Genomic DNA, 6,644 nt, shown 5'->3' with positions numbered 1-6,644 from the left:
ACCTCCAGGATTATGGTATATTACAGAGCAAACCCCAGGAGCACCAAGCAACCTCCAGGATTATGGTATATTACAGAGTAAACCCCAGGAGCACCAAACAACCTCCAGGATTATGGTATAATCAATGAGGTGACTGGAACTGTGGCCCTGACTGCACCATGAGGAGCAACCATCTGATCCTTGGATCCACTGGCATCACCTGGAAGATTGATCACCAGAGTCACAGGCAGCCCCAGTTACACCAATCAGAGGAAAAGATGGGTAGACAAGATAAGAACACATGCAACACAACAAAGAGCAACACGACACCAGTACAAACTAGTGACCTTACAACAGCAAGACTTAAACAACCAAACAGAGATGAAGCAGAAGAAAATTATCTAGAAAATAACTTTAGGAGAATGTGTGAGACCCTTAAAGAGGAAATGAAAACTTCTCTCAAAGAAATGAAGGAAAAGACAAACAAAAAATTGGGAGGTATCAACAAATCCCTTAAAGAAAACCAAGAAAAAGCAATCAAACATATGAATAAAAACTACTCAAGACTTGAAAACAGAAATAGATACAATAAAGAAAACATAACCTGAAGAAATTATAGAAACAGAAATCATGAGAAAATGATCAGGAACCACAAATGAAAGCATAAACAGCAGAATACAAGAGATGGAAGAGTGAATCTCAAGCGTTGAAGATACAATAGAGGAAATAGACTCATCAGTCAAAGAAAATGTTAAATCTAACAAAAGATTAACACAAAATATCTGGGAAATATAGGACACCATGAAAAGACCAAACCTAAGAATAATAGGTATAGAAGAAGGAGAAGTTCAACTCAAAAGCACAGAAAATATATTTAACAAAATCATAGAAGAAAACTTTCCCAACCTAAAGAAAGATATGCCTATGAAGATACAAGAAGCTTACAGAACACCAAATAGACTGGATCAAAAAAAAAGTCCCCTTGCCACATAATAATAAAAGATTAAACATACAGAATAAAGAAAGAATATTAAGAGCTGCAAAGAAAAAAGGCCAAGCTGCATATAAAGGCAGACCCATCAGAGTTACACCTGACTTCTCATTGGAAACAGTAAAAGCCAGAAGGTTATGGTCAAGTGTTATGCAGACATTAAGAGACCACAGACGCTGGCCCAGACTACAATACCTATCAAAACTTTCAATCACCATAGAAGGACAAAACAAGATATTCCTTGACAAAACCAGATTTAACCAATACTTAGCCAAGAACCCAGCCTACACAAAGTACTAGAAGGAAAACTCCAACCGAAGGAAATTGGCTACATCCACAAAAACAAAGACAATTGATAATCTCACAGCAGTAAATCCCAAAGAAGGGAAAAACACACAATTAACATCACCAACAATGAAAACTAAATTAACAGGAGATATAAATCACTGGTAATTAATATCCCTTAATATTAATGGACTCAACTCACCTATAAAAAGACACAGGCTAAGCCGGGCGGTGGTGGCGCACGCCTTTAATCCCAGCACTCGGGAGGCAGAGGCAGGCGATCTCTGTGAGTTCGAGACCAGCCTGGTCTACAGAGCTAGTTCCAGGACAGGCTCCAAAACCACAGAGAAACCCTGTCTCGAAAAACAAACAAACAAACAAAAAAAAAAGACACAGGCTAATGGATTGGATACAAAAACAGAATCCATCTTTCTGCTGCATATAGGAAACACACCTCAACCTCAAAGACACATTGTCTCAGAGTAAAGGGTTGGGAAAAAAATTCCAATCAAATGAACCTAAGAAACAAGCTGGTGTAGCTATCCTAATATCTAAGAAAATAGACTTCAAACTAAAATCAAAAGAAACAAAGAAAGACATTTCATATTAGTCAAGGAAAAACCCATCAAGAGGAAATCTCAATACTGAACATCTATGCCCCCAAAACAAGGGCATCCTCATAAGTAAAAGAAGCACTTCTAAAGCTTAAATCACAAATTAACCCCATACACTAATAGTGAGAGATTTTAACACCCCACCCTAACCATTGTACATGTAAGTAAGACAAAAAAAATTAACTGAGAAACAATGGAACTAACAGATGTTATGACTCAAATTGACTTAACAGACAACTATAGAACATCCCATTCAAACATAAAAGAATAATACCTTCTCATTAGCACCTCATGGAACCTTCTCAAAAATGGATCACACACTAGGTAACAAAACAAACCTGAAAAGATACAAAAAAATTGGAATAACCCCATGTATCTTATCAGATCACCATGGCTTAAAACTACAATTCAACAGCAACACTAATTCCAGAAAGCCCACAAACACATGGAAATTAAACAATGCTCACCTGAAGTATCAATGGGTCAAGGAAGAAATTAAAGACTTCCTAAAATTCAGTGAAAATGACCACACAACATACCAAAATTTATGGGATACAATGAAAGCAGTGTTAAGAGAAAAGTTTATAGCACTAAATGCCTACATAAAAAAGCTGGAAAAATCCCACACTAGTGAATTAACAGAACATTTGAAAACTTTAGAACAAAAAGAAACAAACACCCAGGAAAACTAGATGGCAGGAAATAATCAAATTGAGAGCTGAAATCAACAAAACAGGAAAAAAAGGAAAACAATACAAAAAATAAGACACAGAGTTGGTTCTTCGAGAAAATCAACAAAATAGACAAACCTTTATCTAAACTAACCAAAATGCAGAGAGAGAAAATCCAAATTAACAAAATCAGGAATGGAAAGGGGGACATAACAACAGACATGGAGGAAATCCAGCGAATCATTAGGTCATATTTTGAATACCTGTACTCCACAAAACTGGAAAACAAAGGAAATGGACAACTTTCTGGATAAATATCAATTACCAAAATTAAATCAAGACCAGATAAGCAGGAAAACAAAGGAAATGGACAACTTTCTGGATAAATATCAATTACCAAAATTAAATCAAGACCAGATAAGCAAACTAAATAGACCTATAGTTGCTGACCTAGAACTGCTGAGGAAATAGAAACTGTCATCAAAAGTCTTCCCCCCCCCCCAAAAAAAAAGTTCAGGACCAGATGGTTTCAGCTCAGAATTCTACAAGAGTTTCAAAAGAGAATTAATACCAATACTCCTCAAATTGTTCTACACAATAGAAACAGAAGGAACATTGCCAAGTTGTTTTTAATGAGGCTACAATTACCCTGATTTCCAAACCACATAAAGACATTACTAAGAAAGAGACTTACAGACCAATCTCACTCATGAACATTGATGCAAAAATACACAATAAAATACTGGCAAATCAAATCCAAAAACACATCAGAACTATCATTTACCATGATCAAGTCTGCTTCATCCCAGAGATGCAGGGATGGTTCAACATACGAAAATATGTCAATATAAACAAGCTGAAAAATAAAAATCACATGATCATGTTATTAGATGCCAAAAAAGCTTTCGACAAAATACAAGATCCCCTCATGATAAAGGTGTCGAGAGAGCAGGGATACAAGTAACACACCTAAACATAATAAAGGCAATATACAGCAAGCCAACAGCCAACATCAAACTAAATGGAGAGAAACTTTCAGCAATCCTATTGAAATCAGGAACAAGACAAGGTTGTCCACTCTCTCCATATAGTTCTTGAGGTCCTAGCTAGAACAATAAGACACAAAAATGATAAAAATTGGAAAAGAAGAAGTCAAACTCTCACTGTTTGGTGATGATATGATAGTTTACATAAGCAATCCCAAAAATTTTACCAAGAAACTTCTACAACTCATAAACACTTTCAGTAATGTAGCAGGATACAAGATTAACTTAAAAAAAATCAGTAGTTCTCCTTTAGACAGAAGATAAATGGACTGAGAAAAAAATCAGAGAAACATCACCCATCACTATAGCTACAAATAGTATAAAACATCTTTGAGTAACTCTAGCCAAACAAGTGGAAGACTTGTATGACAAGAACTTTACATCTTTGAAGAAAGAAATTAAAAAAGACACCAGAAAGTGGAAAGATCTCCCATACTCTTGGGTAGGTAGAATTAACATAATAAAAATGGCAATTCTACCAAAAGCAATCTACAGATTTAATGCAATACTCATCAAAATCCCAGCAAAATTCTTCACAGACCTCGAAAGAACGGTACTCAACTTCATATGGAAAATCAAAACACCCAGGATAGCCAAAACAATCCTGTACAGTAAAGGAACTTCTGGAGGCATCACAATCCCTGACTTCAAACTCTACTACAGAGCTACAGTACTGAAAATAGCCTGATGTTGGCATAAAAACAGGCAAGAGGACTGATGGAACAGAACTAAAAACCCAGATATTAATCCATACACCTACAACAATCTGATTTTTGACAAAGAAGCAAAAAAAAATCAAATAGAAAAAAGAAAGCATATTTAACAAGTGGTGCTGGCATAACTGGATATCTACATGTAGAAGAATGAGAATAGACCCATATCTATCACCATGCACAAAAGTCAAGTTCAAATGGATCAAAGACCTCAACATAAAGCCAGCCACACTGAACCTCATAGAAGAGAAACTGGAAAGTATACTTGACCACATTGGCACAGGAGACCACTTCCTAAATATAACCTCAGTAGCACAGACACTGAGAGAAACAATTAATAAATGGGACCTCCTGAACCTGAAAAGCTTCTGTAAAGCAAAGGACACAGTCAATAAGACAAAACAGCAGTCTACAGAATGGGAAAATATCTTTACTAACCCCACATCAGACAGATATACAAAGAACTCAAGAAATTGGTCATCAAAAGAACAAATAATCCAATAAAAAATAGAGTACAGACCTAAAGAGAGACCTCTCAAAAGAGGACTCTAAAATGGCTGAAAGATGCTTAAAAAAATGTTCAACATCCTTAGTCATCAGAGAAATGCAAATCAAATCACCTATGAGATTCTACCTTACACCTGTAAGAATGACCAAGATTAAAAACACTGATGACAACTTATGCTGGGGAGGATGTGGGATAAAGGGAACACTCCTGCATTGCTGGTGGAAGTGAAAACTGGGTTTAGCCCCTGAGGTTATCAGTATGGTGACTTCTCAGAAAATTAGGAAATAACCTACCTCAAGACCCAGCAATATCACTTTTGGGTATATACAAAAAGGATGCTCAATTGTACCACAAGGACATATGCTCAACTATGTTCATAGCAGCATTGTTTGTCGTAGCCAGAAACAATCTAAGTGTTCCTTGACCAAAGAATGGATAAGGAAAATGTGGTACATTTACACAATGGAGTACTACACAGAAGAAATAATGACATCTTGAAATTTGCAGGCAAATGGATGAAGCTAGAAAACATCATATTGAGTGAGCTAATCCAGACCCAGAAAGACAAATATCATATGTACTCACTCATAAGTGGATTTTAAACATAAAACAAACAAAAACAGCCTACAAACCACAATCCCAGAGAACCCAGACAACAATGAGGACCCTAAGAGAGACATACATGGGTCTAATCTACATGGGAAATAGAAAGAGACAAGATCTCCTGAGTAAATTGGGAGCATGGAGACCATGGGAGAAGGTTGAAGGGGAGGGGAAAATAAGGAGGGGAGTAGAGAAAAATGTATAGCTCAATAAAATCAACAAAAAATAATGTTATTTTGATACAAAATGAATCGGCCCCTGATACCTAGTCTCCTTTCTCAGGAAGCAAATTTTAGCTTAGTGCGTGGCTGCTCAGAATAGAAACTGCATTTCAATTATCTCCTACAGCTTGGTGCGTCAATGTGACTAAGGTCTGGCCAAAAAGACATAGGCAGAAGAGATGGGAAATTTCAGAGTTGGCACCCATACAGAAAAAGTATGCCCTGCTCCTCTGCTATTCTTCTTACTCTTTAGACTTCATGCTGAGGTGTCCAGGGATTTGCAGACATGGAGTAAGAAGGGAGAAGGAGCCTGGGCCCTGGTTAGTCTGTCCTGAGGCTACTGTAAGAAGCAAGTGCAACATTCATTTGCTAAGCCATTCTTGTAAGGTTTCTGTTACCCAGAACAGACCTTCCTCCAATGTACAGAGCTTCCCTTCCACCCCAGTGTCTCACGATGCAGGCGTTTCTCAGCACGTAGGGCTCAACTCAGATGTCACCTCAGAGGAACATTTCTTTGCTAATCTGTTGAAAGCCAGTCTATCCACTTTCTATCAATGGCAAATATTTTGCACACAACCCAGCAGCATGTTAGCTTCTTTTGCTCAGCACTGCACTTTCCAGTTGCCTTTTCTCTAAGAGTTCAAGTTCCGTGGATGGAATGCCCTTGTCTCTGGCACCTGTGGCTAGATCCCTAATTCCTGGACAATGTCTAGTACATGGTGGGGGAGCATAATTTAGTTGCTGAATGACTAAGTATATCATACTGTGAGGTTAACAAAGTATAAATGAATCTTAAGACCAACATACACATATTGTTTGGAAGCATAGAGCTAAGTTAGGAGACACAGTATCTAACATGTTCTTAGGTGGCTACTTCTGGGAACCAGGGCTGAAGCGGAGCGGTGTTATAGGATGATCCTGTTTGTTGTTCTAGGTGTTACAGGATGACACTGTTTATTGTTCTAGGTGTTACAGGATGACACTGTTTGTTGTTCTAAGTGTTACAGGATGAT

Source organism: Microtus ochrogaster, chromosome 8 (assembly GCF_000317375.1).
Source record: "Microtus ochrogaster isolate Prairie Vole_2 chromosome 8, MicOch1.0, whole genome shotgun sequence".
NCBI lineage: Eukaryota > Metazoa > Chordata > Mammalia > Rodentia > Cricetidae > Microtus > Microtus ochrogaster.
The sequence above is the reverse complement of the archived record's forward strand: the minus strand, read 5'-3'. Positions refer to the sequence as shown.